We start from the raw sequence: 15422 nt of genomic DNA on the forward strand, positions 1-15422 counted from the left end.
GGGCTTTTACTATTGAATTACCAAAATAACCTTTAATTAATTATGAGATTACAAAAAGAAATATCTCCCATTTAGAAGCAAATATATATTCAATACCTTGTATGTTTAGTTATTCAAAAAAAAAAAAATACCTTGTATGTTTAGGTCTCCAAACTTTTTTCTTTTTGGATAAAAAAAAAGTCATTTATTAGTGATATATAATTTTGGCATCTTTAAATTATTATTTTCTAATTTTGATTCTTTTTATTTTCTAAACTTAATAGTTATATAAAGTAATTTATGCTTTTTTCTTACAACAATATATACATATAGTTTAAACTTTAACATATAAAATTAAATTATTTTTTTAGTTAGGTGAAATGTTGGTGGAGTTCAATATATATTTGAAAGCTCTTTCACTATATATGTTTTTTTCAAAAAATAAATAAATTAATTTATACATTTTTCTTGTATAATTTGTATATATAGTTTAAACTTCAATAATTAAAAATTAGTGATGAGTGTAGTGATATTTTAAAATTATTATTTTGTAATGTTGATTCTTTTTATTTTATAAAAACTAATGATTAAATAAACTAAATTATGCATTTTTCTTGCATAATTTGTACGTATAGTTTAAACTTTAATATGTAAAAATTAAATTAAACTATCCTTAGTTTTATTTTAATAATAACTTTTTCTATGAATATTTATTTGAAATTTTATATAGAATTTAGAATACTTTGCTTAATTTGGTATTTTTACATTCAAGTTTATTAATTTAATTCTACTATTTAACAATGTTAAGTATACTTTTTTTTATTTTTTTAGACTATATATAAGAAAATTAAATATATACTACTTCTTCATTGCTTTCAAAAAAAAAAACTCAAATATACTATTTTGTGGTAAGTATTTTTATTTTAAGAGATAACTCATTTTTTCCTTTCTATATATAATATAAAATTTAAAAGAGCAAAACATCAACACTTAATTAAATTTTGTATCATTAAATATTTAATCTTGTATTTTTTTTTTGAAGGAATTACTTTAATAATTCTTTAACTCAACAATTATATACCTTTAGCAAAAAAACATAATTACACATATATAAAGACAATATGGGCCCGTTTGGTACGCATGATTGGATTGGATTAGACAGGCTAATTTGTCCAATCCAGTGTTTGGGCATGTTAGAAGTCTGGATAACTAATCCAATTAACCTCATCTGTCTGGGATTATTTATCCCATCCAGCAGGGTGGGATAAATAATCCCATGCAGGTGAGATTTTTTTTATCGTTTTTTTAATTTAAATTTTATTAATATATTTTAAATTTAATAAGAATTTAAAGGAAATAATTATCACACATTTATTTATACATTTTTTTTATCAAAAACTTATTCATTAAAATTAGTGAAAATGTATAATTTTGAATTATTATACATAAGTTTTTAAAATTTAGAATATTATTAATTAAATAATAGTTACTTAAATTGATTCTAAGAAAAAAAAATATAACAATAAAATTATATATTATTTTTAAATTACTAAAAAATTTATATAAATATTTTAAAAATTTAATATTTATATTAAATTAGTGTTTAAGATAAACAATTTTATATTATTCAAGTATTTTTATTTTACTATTTTAATTATTTATTAAATAAAAATATGACGAAATATTTTATTATATATTTATGATATATTTTTAATTATATATGATATATTATTTTTTTTTTGCTACGAATTATTTATTTATATTTATTTATTATTATATATTTTAGTTTTACTTTATTATTATATAATTTTATTTAATTTAAGTTTTTTTTTTTTTCTAAAAGGAAATAAATAAAATAGTCCAGTCCATTCTTAAACCAAACACAGGATTACTTTTAGCATAATCCAATCTTGTCCAGTCCAGTCCAATCCTTTTCAGTCCAATCCAGTTCAATCCTGCGTACCAAACGGGCCCTATAGAGACTAGAGAATCTTAGTTATTAAATGTGTATGTAACTAAATGTAAAAATATGTCAAGTTAATTTTTTTCTAATATTTTTTTTTTTGTTTTTATAACAAGTAATATGTTTTTCTTTTAGGAAAGTCACACTCTTTGTTGCTTTTTTGAATTAGATAGCATTGTATTTTTAATTTTCATTATTTTGATTTAATAAAATATTCTATTAATAATATTAATAATATACTTTCCATCAAAATAATTAAGTGCGTAGCACGAGTGTCCTAACTAGTATATATATATACCTTAAAGCCTACTTAATTAATCAAACCAAATTGATGATGTCAATTACGTATATTTAATATTAATTATTGAGTTTAATTTATTTATATATGTAGAAAAACATTATGTGTTAATGAAACATTTTTAACAATTTTTTTAATATATATTTAAAACATGCCCATTAATTACAAAAATAATATTTATTTTCAAAAGAAAATATGAATAATATTATAGGCGAAGAGATTATTTATTAATTTACTAATATATACATTTGAGTTAAATAGTGTCCGTTATGATTGAACAAATTAATCATCACCAAAACAAAAATATTGATTGTGATGTGATGAGTGTTTAAGAACAATGGTGAAAAGTTGGCTTTGCATTGAGAGACTCATGCATGCGTGCCTCTATATTTTCACCTATTCTTATTCGTGATCACATGTCTTCACAACTCAAAAATATGCCTTATGAGTTATGATCTACCCCAGTAAAATCCCCCACGGTTTGATGCATCTTCATGCTCCCCACTACTACAAAATTAGTTTTTCCCAACGGTTTATAACTGTCTTTTATACTATTTCCCAACGGTTCCTAAAACCGTTGGCTATGTGGGTGTCATAAAAATACGGAACTTTAAAAGACAGTTTATAACTGTTGGGAAAAGTTATTTTAAATGACAGTTTACAACTGTTGGGAAAAATCTTTTTAAATGACTGTTTATAACTGTTGGCAAAAGTATTATGTAAATTAAAAAAAAAAATCATTTAAACTAATTTATTATATATAAATTATTATCTAATTACAATAATAATATAAATGAATTTTAACAAAAATAATAATATAAATAAAAATTAACAAAAATAATAATATAAATAAAAATTAATGAAATAAAAATCATGAAATATAAATTCAAATTATTATTTCACTGGACTAATATATTTTTTTATGAATCATCATTTAAATATATATTCCACAACTTGAAACTTTACAATTGTTCAACAGTACCTTAAAGGCCTGATAATAGATTTGTAACATTTGCAACATTTCCATTCACTCTCTATCTATTTGACTAACTTTATTGAAGCTAATTCCTGCAAGCCTCCCTTTCATATTTATCTTTGACACTTTGTATGATGAAAAATTGAATCAACAAAATTATTTGAATGATTCCAATGTTAGACATTTATATATATAAACTGAAATGTATATGTTTAAGTATTAAGTGCGGAATTAATCAAACATATATACACTATGAATAAGGATCGAAATACCTCCAGCCATTGAATCTTGAGCTTCAAACCCACATAAGCTTTGATCTGCAAAGGAAATTGACTACCATGGGTAATCGGGCTTCCTCGCTCTCTCAACTCTCTTTAGATGGAATTTGCTGTTATGAACAGAATGAGTGAGGAGCTCGGGGACCGAGACCCTATATTTATAGGTGAGATACTCCATCAGTATCTACGCCACATTAATTGTCAGAATATTTTGACAATTAATTCAGGAAATCAAATCAGGTAATGAATATAGAAATCTGACCATATATAGAATATTACATAATTGATTTTGTCCAGATTCAATGAATATAAAACATTCATTTAACAGAAAATCAATTATTTATTTATTTCCTTACATAGAAAATCATTTCCTTAATTAGAAAATAATTTCCATAAATAAAATATTCTAATATTCTCCCACTTGGTCAGCATTTAAACTAAAATATTCAAACCCAACGTTCCTCATTATATAATAAACATACGAATCATAGCGACATGTCCTCATTATGAATCGAGTATTATCTTCCATGTATTACAATACATTTACTATATAACAATGTACTTTATGTGGCAATGTACTTAAGCGAATAAACCCTAACCCTTATGTTTATTCAGGTCCTCTTACGATAATTTTCTCAGATGAAATTAAGGTGCACATAAATATGAGAAAATATCGAAATTAGAGTTTCATTAAATAATTTTTGGTTATACAAATAAAAAAAAAACTGCATATGGGTTAACTGAATCCCATATTTACTTTATGATCCTTAAATTTGTGTTGCGGCATGCCTTTAGTAAAGGATCTATGCGATCACCCAATTCAGTTTGCGTGATTAATGACCACTTATCACGCCTTTTTATGGCTAAATACTTAATGTCGATATGCTAGCTTCGACCAGTACTCTTAGAGTTATTAGCCATAAATATTGTAGCTGAATTTATCGCAAAATTTTCTTAATGGCCTAATGAAACTGTAATTCTGAACTCTAGGCCTACTATGAAACTCTATAATACATCATACGAGATGTATCCTCAAAACAATAAATGAATGTGACTTCTATAGTGGAAATAACAACTAAGATTCTCTACAATATAACTTACTGGTAATCTTAAGGACGTAATAAAATATTGATTTACGTGAATCAATACAACCAATGAAGTACATTAGAATCTAATTGGTTAACTATATTTCCAGATGGTCAATTCATCTTAACAAAATATGTATGAATATAATTTTTTTTTTTTTTAGTATCTTAAAGACACCTCATCACTTTGTATGAAGAATAAAGTGGTCTTAACTTTAGTTATTCTGATACTGCTTAACGATCCTGAAACAAATGTAATGCAAAGTCTTATTCAGACTCTTAGGCATACATTAGGCTTCTAAAATAGAAGCGAATGAATGTTCTTAATTTATTCTCACTCCAGATCATTTTTCAGATGCTGGTTCGAGTTGAATTTATCACACTTAAAGATAAAAGTTATATCAGATGAATAATACATAATTTTATTTAATCAGAGATGCTGTGGCTACTCTCTAATTAATTAAAATTATATATATTATTTATATTCCTTATCTCAAAATAATAATTTGAGATATGAATTATTTTAACTTATATAGAAAACTTTTATCATCATTTGCAAGTAACATATTGTCTACGTATAAAACAAATATTACTCCCACTAACCTTCTGGTATATAATTATTTCAATAATTCTCTTTTCAAACCTAAAGGAAAAGATGATATAATACCAATTTGTGAGATGTTTGTTTTAATCTACAGGTAGACACCTTAAGCTTGCATATGTTCACCACTATTAGAGGAAAAATTTATGGCAGTCTGTATACATTCTCCTCTAGTTCACTGTTTGGAATTGATTAATGAATTGAAACGAGCAACAAATGCCAAGGTCTATAATAGAATCATTTATAAAAACAAGTGAGAATGTAAATCTCATTTGTTATTGATTCTTAGTTCAAAATGAACTTCTTAGCAATGAATATTCTTTTATATCTTTATGTTTCTCAATGTTGCCTAATGAATATTATTGGTGAAAAAACTTATGCTTAATTAATGTTCTCCACCCCATTAGGCAACTTTACTAAAGATAAACTTTATTAATCGCTCTTTAAGATATTTATTTCTTCACTCATGGCATGTTGTACTACAACTTCAATTCTTTATCATTCTATAATTTAATTTGTGTCTCAAATTAATATTGTAGTTGAACTCTTATTGTACAAAATGTAATCACTAGAAAACATTGATCTTATTGTTCTAATAAGTCATCTTAAGGATGGACCAACAAACTCTTAAAAGAGCAAATGGTTCAATAACATGTTATTTTAGAAATTGTAAGCAATTACTAAATAACATAACTTATTAGAATTTTACCAATGACTTGTATATTATTAATGATTAGTTATGAATTCTCAATAACCATTAATCTTAAGGGATGTTGTGAATCATAATTAATCTAACACTTGAGGTGGAAGTTTGAGAAAATATGAATGATCTTTCTCGGAAACTAGGTTCCTAGATTGATCACTCCCACTGATCAAGTCAATTCTTAATTCCACAATTCTAGTGTTGTGAGATGGATAATAAAATATGTAACCCTTAAACCTTATAGCTTTTCAAATGAAATATGCTCATTTATGGTTTAGGGCCCAGATCTTTTCTTTGACAATTGTACTCTAACTATATATGGGTATTTATAAAATGTGTACATGTCATCAAGTCGGTTTTCAACCTTATCACAACTCAAAATATGTTTGAGAAACAACTTTGGTTAGAACACGATTCGATATGTACACCCCATTGAAGAGTATCAATAGACAAAGATTTAGGAAAGATTGGAGTTTGCTATGTAGGCTCCACCCCATGTCCAAAAAATGCTTAGTTTCTTAAATCTGTTACACACTATAATTTGGGTGTACCAAGCATATGTATCGGGCAATGAACCCATGCTTTTAAAGAAACTTTACAAATAGATTGGAAGTTTATCCATACTCACGAATTTTAATGTAGTATTCTCCATTTTATATTTGATCTCACTATCTTAATATGCAAAATGCACCATTTCTCTACTTAAGATTTAAATGTCTTTGAAACATATAAATCCATACTTTTGTAGAAAAATTATTTATGTGAGTAATCGTTAAAAAGAGATGCAAAATTTGAGTCCATGTCTTCAAAATTAATTGACTTGTATGATTTCTAATATGATAGAATTCTAGTATGCACCGATTTTGACTTGTTGGAATACATATTCTTAATGAAATTCACACAAGTTCTAAATAAAGTTAGTAAAATCAAGTGTAATGAAGATCCCCACCATTTACTAACATTTATTCTATTTATGGAGATATGTTCCATAATTTTTGGTGCTATAATGTAGAAGAATTCTTATTAATAACACATTTCTTATTGTCAGATTGAACTTGCATATCTTTATGAGTGACATCATTTGTAGTAAAGACCTCTAAATGTGTTTAAATCAAGTTTCAAAAGAATCTTGGAACATAAAGATCTTTGCCAATTTTAAAACAAAGCCACTACTATATTGCTTGTTCCTTAAACTTCTAAATGTGAGAAGTTATCTTGTCTGTGGATAAGATTTGCTCACAGTTACTGACTTTCTTAGGTTTATTTGTAAACCTTGCAAGAAATTATGAATGTGGAATAACAATTTAAAATAATCCACTATGTGTTAATAATCACATTAACTATATTAGAATGAATTCATACACAATAAATTAAAATTTATTGGTGATAATAAAGTGTGATTTATTTTTCTTAATTATACAGTAAAAACTGTATATGCTAGATGAAATTATCAGAATAAATTTTGAAAATTTCTACTGTTATGGAAGAAATTTTCTACTAGTATGGAAGAAATTTATGAATAGTGATGTAATAAAATTACATATATAGTTTTGAGGTTTAAATGAATCATGTTTTTACCAATGAATAAACATGCTTAAATATGAAATCTTATTAAACAAAAATTGCCTGTGGGCTAAATTTTTAATTTAATAAGATTAGATTTAGATGTAGATTATGATAGATTTACACAATTTATGAAAAACTTAAAGTTTAATATTTCTATCTTAATGAAAGGTATGAAACACTTAATTATTTATAAATGTTTCAAAATTTTATACTTTATGATAAAATTATTAAATTAAATCTACATAATTTCCTGTGGGATAAATTAAGAGAATTTAATTTAACATATTAATCATGTGAATATAATAAAATCCCTGTAGGGTAAGATTATTATGTTCACATAATTCATGTCCATTATGTGATCTTAATCCACTTAATATATATAATTTTATATAATTAAGGATGCTGTGGCTACTCCCTAATTATTTAAAATTATGTGGTTCACTAGACACCAAAGTATAACCTGAAGATTAAAATTTTACTAAATCCAAAATTGCTGTGGGCTAAATTTTAAATTTAATAAAATTAGATGAACTTTATGATAGATTTAATTAAACAATTAGTTTTGGAAAATGAAGGTTTATTATCTATCTTTAATTAAATTTGTGATAACACTATTAAATTAAATCCCCATAACTCCCTGTGGGGTAAATTAAGAGAATTTAATTTAACATATTATCCTAATTAATTATACAAATATAATAAAATCCCTGTGGGGTAAAATTATTATACCTATATAATTAATTACAAGTTATGTCCATTAAGGTGAATTTTAATTAATATATAATTTTATATTAATAAGGATGCTGTGGCTACTCCCTAATTATATAAAATTATATTTTCACTTTGACATTAGGTATTGGGCTCTACCTAAAAGTAATTTCGTTATTAACATAGTAGACAATCACTGAGATTAATGCTCCTAGTGTGGTCGTCCGAAGATCATTAAAAACCGTTCTAGATATGAGCATTTGTCCCAAATTCATGTTTTCTTATGTCAAACCACAAAATTACTTACATTTTATTCATATTTTATTCATTTTAGGAAGTTTTATGAATATTTTATGAAGTTTTATGAAACTTAATGTGCTATATAAAATATTCAACCTATCTTAATGTTTGAATATTTCTAAATATATCTAGCACTATAAAAGGAATTTATGTATAGCATTTAAATCATACAAATCTAAATTAATTGCATTAAACATAAATTTGCCAAATAAATACAAATTAATACAATTATTGTATGATAATAAATTAAATGCTTAATTTCATAATATATAATTAATTATGCATTTATGACCATATAATATCTTAAATATTTATACTAATAATTAATTTGTATAAATAAGGTAATTATACAAATTAGTACAATTAATTATATGGAATGAATTAAATGCAAAATTAAAGACTATACTTAATGGCAGATTTTTCAAATTTTATTAATTTAAACAATAAATTACATAAATTTGGTAATAAATAATTAAATGCACAATTATACAAATTGCACAATTATTACATGCCTAAATAAATCATGTAATTAATTACCATATTAAAACAAATTTCCATTTTCAGTTTATACTAAATAACATATTAATTCTAAATATATGTATTAAATTAAAAATGGAAATTAATGAATGTAATTTATTGACTAAATTAACAATAGGAGAATAATTTATATTTCCAAATAAATAAAAAATATATAAATAAAAAAAATCGAAATTTTTTTTCCCTTTTTTTTTTTTTTTTGAAAAATACACTGCCATAAACAACATGATAAAATTTCCTTAAACTTCCAAAAATCATGAAATCAATTCCAAATGAATCTAAATGCAAAAATTAAGACATTCATATAGATTTTATGCATCGAAAATACATAAAACAAAGACTTTAAAAATCACCAAAATTTTCTGAAAAATAATTTTGAGATTTCTTTGTTTTTTCAAAGTGGATTTTCATGCTTAGAACAATCTATATTAATATATGAATGTATTAATACATATACAATATATATATAAATATATATACATATATATACAGAAAAATAAAAATACTGTATGTATATATATAAAGATGAAATGTATATATATGTATATATTTGTATATAGCATTTAGATATATAAATAATATATATATACAACATATATACGTAATGAAATGAAGAAAAAAAAATATATATATATATATATGTATATGAATATATATATGAACTGAATGAATAAACAAGTATATATGTATGAAAATATATATGTATATATATAATTGGGATTGAATGAATATGAATATATAAATATATACACAAACGAAAATAAATATATATATCAACACTGAATTAAATATATATATATATAAACACTGTATATACGAGTATATATATATATATGAAACTCAAACTAAAATCAAGGCAGAGATAAAAACCGCTCTGATACCAACTGTTAGACATTTATATATATAAACTGAAATGTATATGTTTAAGTATTAAGTGCGGAATTAATCAAACATATATACACTATGAATAAGGATCGAAATACCTCCAGCCATTGAATCTTGAGCTTCAAACCCACATAAGCTTTGATCTGCAAAGGAAATTGACTACCATGGGTAATCGGGCTTCCTCGCTCTCTCAACTCTCTTTAGATGGAATTTGCTGTTATGAACAGAATGAGTGAGGAGCTCGGGGACCGAGACCCTATATTTATAGGTGAGATACTCCATCAGTATCTGCGCCACATTAATTGTCAGAATATTTTGACAATTAATTCAGGAAATCAAATCAGGTAATGAATATAGAAATCTGACCATATATAGAATATTACATAATTGATTTTGTCCAGATTCAATGAATATAAAACATTCATTTAACAGAAAATCAATTATTTATTTATTTCCTTACATAGAAAATCATTTCCTTAATTAGAAAATAATTTCCATAAATAAAATATTCTAATATCCAATACTTATCATTCCTAGTATACCAGATTCTATATATAAGAGCAGTAGTTACCAATATATACACCTGCTTCTTCACTTTCTAATCCTCTTCTTCGCTGAATCCATTTGATCAACTTGATAATTGCTTGAGCAGACGACACACTTTTCTTGAATCAAAACCAAGCACTTGGAGGGGACACACGGCAACACCTCCGAACATGCAACATATCTTCCTAATCTTGCTGCAGTACCACAACAACTACACTTCTGTACAATGAATGGAAAGGATTAGCAGCCATATCTTCCAAGTTGCACAGTAAATGAATCAAAATCTTCAATGCAGTAATGTACGTTTATTAAATTAATTCCAAATCAATCAATTATTTAAAACAATTAAGAGAGAAAATCTAAAATTAGTTACCTTGAAGGTGCACTAATATAATAAGCTATACTCCCAACAACACAGATATTCTCAGACTTAATCTATTTTCTCAAAAGATTTATAACAAAGTTTGCACTGTAACTAAACCCAACTTCTAATATAAACTTATGATGTTAAACGCAAATAACTAATCTAAATTATAAATATTATAAAAGAAAGATAGATATAGGCATACATATTGATATTAATTTCAACATCAATTTTTAAAACAAACAGATGAGACAAACACAATATAAAATAAAATTTACGCCATTATTGAACTGAACACATATATACAATCACATGAATATACAAAAATCTGAATTAAACAAAAGATTCAAATGTTACCGAAAATTTTCACAAATAAAGAAGAGGTTAGATTACCTCAAATCTGAAATGTTGTAGACAAATGGTTGAATAAGAAAAAGAATCATAGAGAAACCATGGATGTGACCTTGCAATTAGAAAAAGTAAAGAAATAACAAAGAGAAACCATGAGTATGAGTTTGAAACCTGCATTTTTGTCTCAAGCGAAAGGAGAAATAACAGAGCTCAGAGGGTGGGAAGAGCTGTTGAGCGTGGAAGGGAGAAGAGATTTGTATGAGTATGGTATAACATCTCTCTTATAATTATTTAAGAAATTTATTTGATTATGTGTCATACATTTATTTATTTTTCAAAGTCTAATAAACAAAGAAGAAACATAACAAATTGAACCATAGTACCTTCACTCACAGCTATTGACAAGATAAGAAACACATTATGAGTGTATGTTCTGAACTAAAATTCCATAGGAATATGTTCTAAACCCAAGTCTGGCGTGTAATTATACAGTAATGAACAATTATATATATATGTGTGCAAAGCATTCATGAAACCCATAAATAGAGAGAGGGATATCACCGAAATTGAAGCTCAACGACGAGGTGCCATTGAATCCGACAGGGAGAGAGAGAGAGAGAGAGAGAGAGAGAGAGAGAGAGAGAGAGAGGTACCGCGTCGCCTATTTGCTGCTGGTTTTTTTTCCGTTGTTGACATCGACAACGAAAAAGAGAAGGGAGGCCGCTGGTGGAGGAAGACACGCGGGAGAAGCGGAGAGACTTGTCAATCGTCTCTCAAGCTCGTGGTGAGGAGCTGCCGTCAGAATCTGAGAAGAAAGGAGATGAGATTTGTGAATCGTCTCCCAAGATCGTGAATCGTCGGACAAAATCGTTGTGGTGAGGTCTGAAACTTAGGGTTATTGTCGAGAGAGAGAGAGAGAGATGAGATTTTGGGTATTAGTCTGAATTTTCAGCTTGGTCCAATATTCGAACCACCTGTCCCAATAGTTTCAACCCAATTTTTTTTCTTTTTTTGAATAAATTATTAATTAGATATAAAATAAATCTTTTCCCAACAGTTGGGTATACTAACTATTCTCCACAGTTATAAACCGTTGGGAATACTTACTATTCGCAACAGTTAAAAACCGTCGGAATAAACTATTTTTTTTTTAAAAAAAAATCTATTTAGTATTGCCAACGGTTATTCAATGTTGGCAATAACTATCCCAACAGTTTTTTTGCTACAGTGCTAAACCGATGGGAAAAACTTACACTTACCTTTTCCAACGGTTCCCATAATTAACCCTCTTCTAAACCGTTGGGAATAGCCTATTTTGTAGTAGTGCCCACACACATGTACCTAATTTTATTAGGTATGTATATATATATTTCTAAAAACGACAATATCTTCTAGAAACTTCTCTATATTAATTTTGTGAATGAATGTTTCCACTATAAAGTTTCTAAGATAAGCTAGATATTGAGATGTTTGTTATGGATGCATAGCTGGATAACCAAAAAATAACAAGAGTATTTGAAAATTGACATGTGGGATTGATATTGTCTTTCCATACGTAATAACTTTTAGTGGAATTGTGTCGATGGCATGCATTGTTAATTCAGTCTTCCCCGACAAAAATGTTCAAATCATCATCTTTCGCTTCGCACTATATATGTTTATCCATATATAATAGTATGGTGTTTAGTTAAGTGTTGCTTGTGACTCGTAATAAAGTAGGGTAGTGGTCGTGAATAATATGCAACAATACATATCTCTATCTATATATAGAGAAGCCCATTAATTAGTTTCATGATCAACATTATTGCTTCTTTTGATATGCTGCATTACATCAACATTTCTTCATGAATATTCACTAGTGTAATATCTAGTGAACACGTACGACGTATACGTGTTATATATAACCGCGCTGGCCGTTGAAAAGTAACACAATTTTTTGTTTGAATCCAAACATGTTAATATACTAAATATAGATTTTTAACATTATTTATCATGTAAATCATAAGTCCATATCTCACTTCTTAAGCAGGAATACAATATAATTTTGTGGTGGCTACGAGATTTGCAAAACGTCACTAGTCTTATTCTTCTCGTAGTGAATTAGTAATAATTGGATGTTTGTTGTATGGTTATTTATTATTTTTTTTTTTAAAAAAAAACAATGAATATATCATTGAATAAAATCATAATGTATTTGACAACTTAATGAACCAATAAATTAAATATCTCAAAGACAATAAGAAAAATTATATAACTAAATAAATTGTTCATTTATATGAAAAGCATACACTCTTAATCTATGTGAAGTCATATTAACCGTCTAGCACACATGAATTAGACATATCCTTAGAATTTTGGACAACAAACTTGCTAAATCATTTCGTTTACTATACAGTAATCCGAATCGGAATAAATTAATGGAGAAATATAATGGAATAAATGAAAAATAATCGGAATCAATATTTGTAATATGTTGTTTACTAAATTTTTTTAGAAATGGAATAGTTATGATTTATCTTGTTTACTTTATTAGGAAACGTAATCGGAATGCTTAAATTGACTAAATTGTCCTTTTGAGTTAAACTATATTATATGGTAGTTATTTTGCAAGACATATTTTAAAGGACAAAATTGTCATTATATATTTAATATTAAATAATAAAATAAAAATAATAAAAATCCATTACCCTTAATGACATTCCTTACAAAATTGGTGGGAGAAGTTCTCCCTTTCTTTTCTCCCTTATTTAATCAACTTCTCCATTTCCTAATTTTAATAATGCAAGTAAACAAATGTAAGGGAATGATTACCTTACTATTGATTCCCATTACCTATTAGTAAACATAATGTTAGAGATTTTATAGAAGATAATTAAGATATATTAATATTACAAATCTATTGTAAAATAATATAAAGACTAAAATAAAAAATTGATTATATGTATATGTTACAACGCATATATACATTATTATATATTGCAAATATATAAGTAGAAAAAGAAGAATACAACACATATAATATAATACATATATATATATGGGCATGCTCTTAATGGGTATTACCCATGAATGGATATTTTATTATTAGCCATTGGATCAAATCTAATGGTTGATATTTATAGCTATTAATTAAAATTTTAAATTAAATATTTTTTATTTTAACCTATTACCTAATGACATGGAAGTCATTTTTTATATCTATTCTTTCTATTTTTGTGCTCATTCCATATATACATTAATACATTAATACTTTACAATTTAATTATGGTAATTTAAAAACTTAATTACACCTTTAAACTTCACTACAACAAATATTTCCATTCTAAAATATATTTTTTTTTTTTGAAAAGGCATAACATATATTATAAAATACATAATAATTTATCAATATAAAAAAATATTAATTATAATTAATTATTTAGCCTATATTGTAATAACATATTTTTCTTATAATTTTTTAGTTTAAATTTTAGAAATTTAAGTTTCTATAATAATATTATAATTAATTTTGTTTTATAAGATAGGAAAACAATTTTTTTTTCTTACTTATTTTTATAATTAAGTAATTCTTGTATTAAATGAAAATTTTAAGAGTTTGTAATTTTTGGAGTGGTTAGTCTTACATCATTATTTGTTAATCTATATTAATTATTGCATTAGGTAAACTATAAAAAAGAGAATTTATCTATATATTAAAAAGTACAAAAGAGAGGAATAAAATAAAGTGGTAGTGCTATAAAATTTGGATCATCGTACATTGGATATTTGTAATAGCAACACATGTCTTTTACTTTTTTATTTAACTTTTCTTATTTGGTTTCATAGAGTTTGACATTAGTAGCTAACTTTTTTCTCTCTCATAAAATATGATGTTTGCTGACTCAATTTTTAGCCAACAACGAAATCACAAATACAATATCACTACAAAAAAGACCATCTTTAGTGACAACTTTTTAGTCACAATAAAAAAAAATTGTAACTAAATGTGACTTTTAGTCGCAACAAAAAAGTTACTTGTGACTAAACATAGTATTTAATTATAAGTTGTCACTAATTTAGTTTTAGTCACAACAAGTATTGTGACTAAAAATACATTTAGTCACAACAAATTGTTATTTTTGTTACTAATACTTTTAGCCATGAACTTTTTAGTCACAACGTAGAAATGACAATTTATAATTAGTTACAACTTTTTTACTTTTAGTCACAAGTTTTGTTGTGACTAAAAGTATGATTTTTTGTTGTAATAATAATTTTATAATTTTATAATTTGTGATTAAAT

Source organism: Cannabis sativa, chromosome 1 (assembly GCF_029168945.1).
Source record: "Cannabis sativa cultivar Pink pepper isolate KNU-18-1 chromosome 1, ASM2916894v1, whole genome shotgun sequence".
NCBI lineage: Eukaryota > Viridiplantae > Streptophyta > Magnoliopsida > Rosales > Cannabaceae > Cannabis > Cannabis sativa.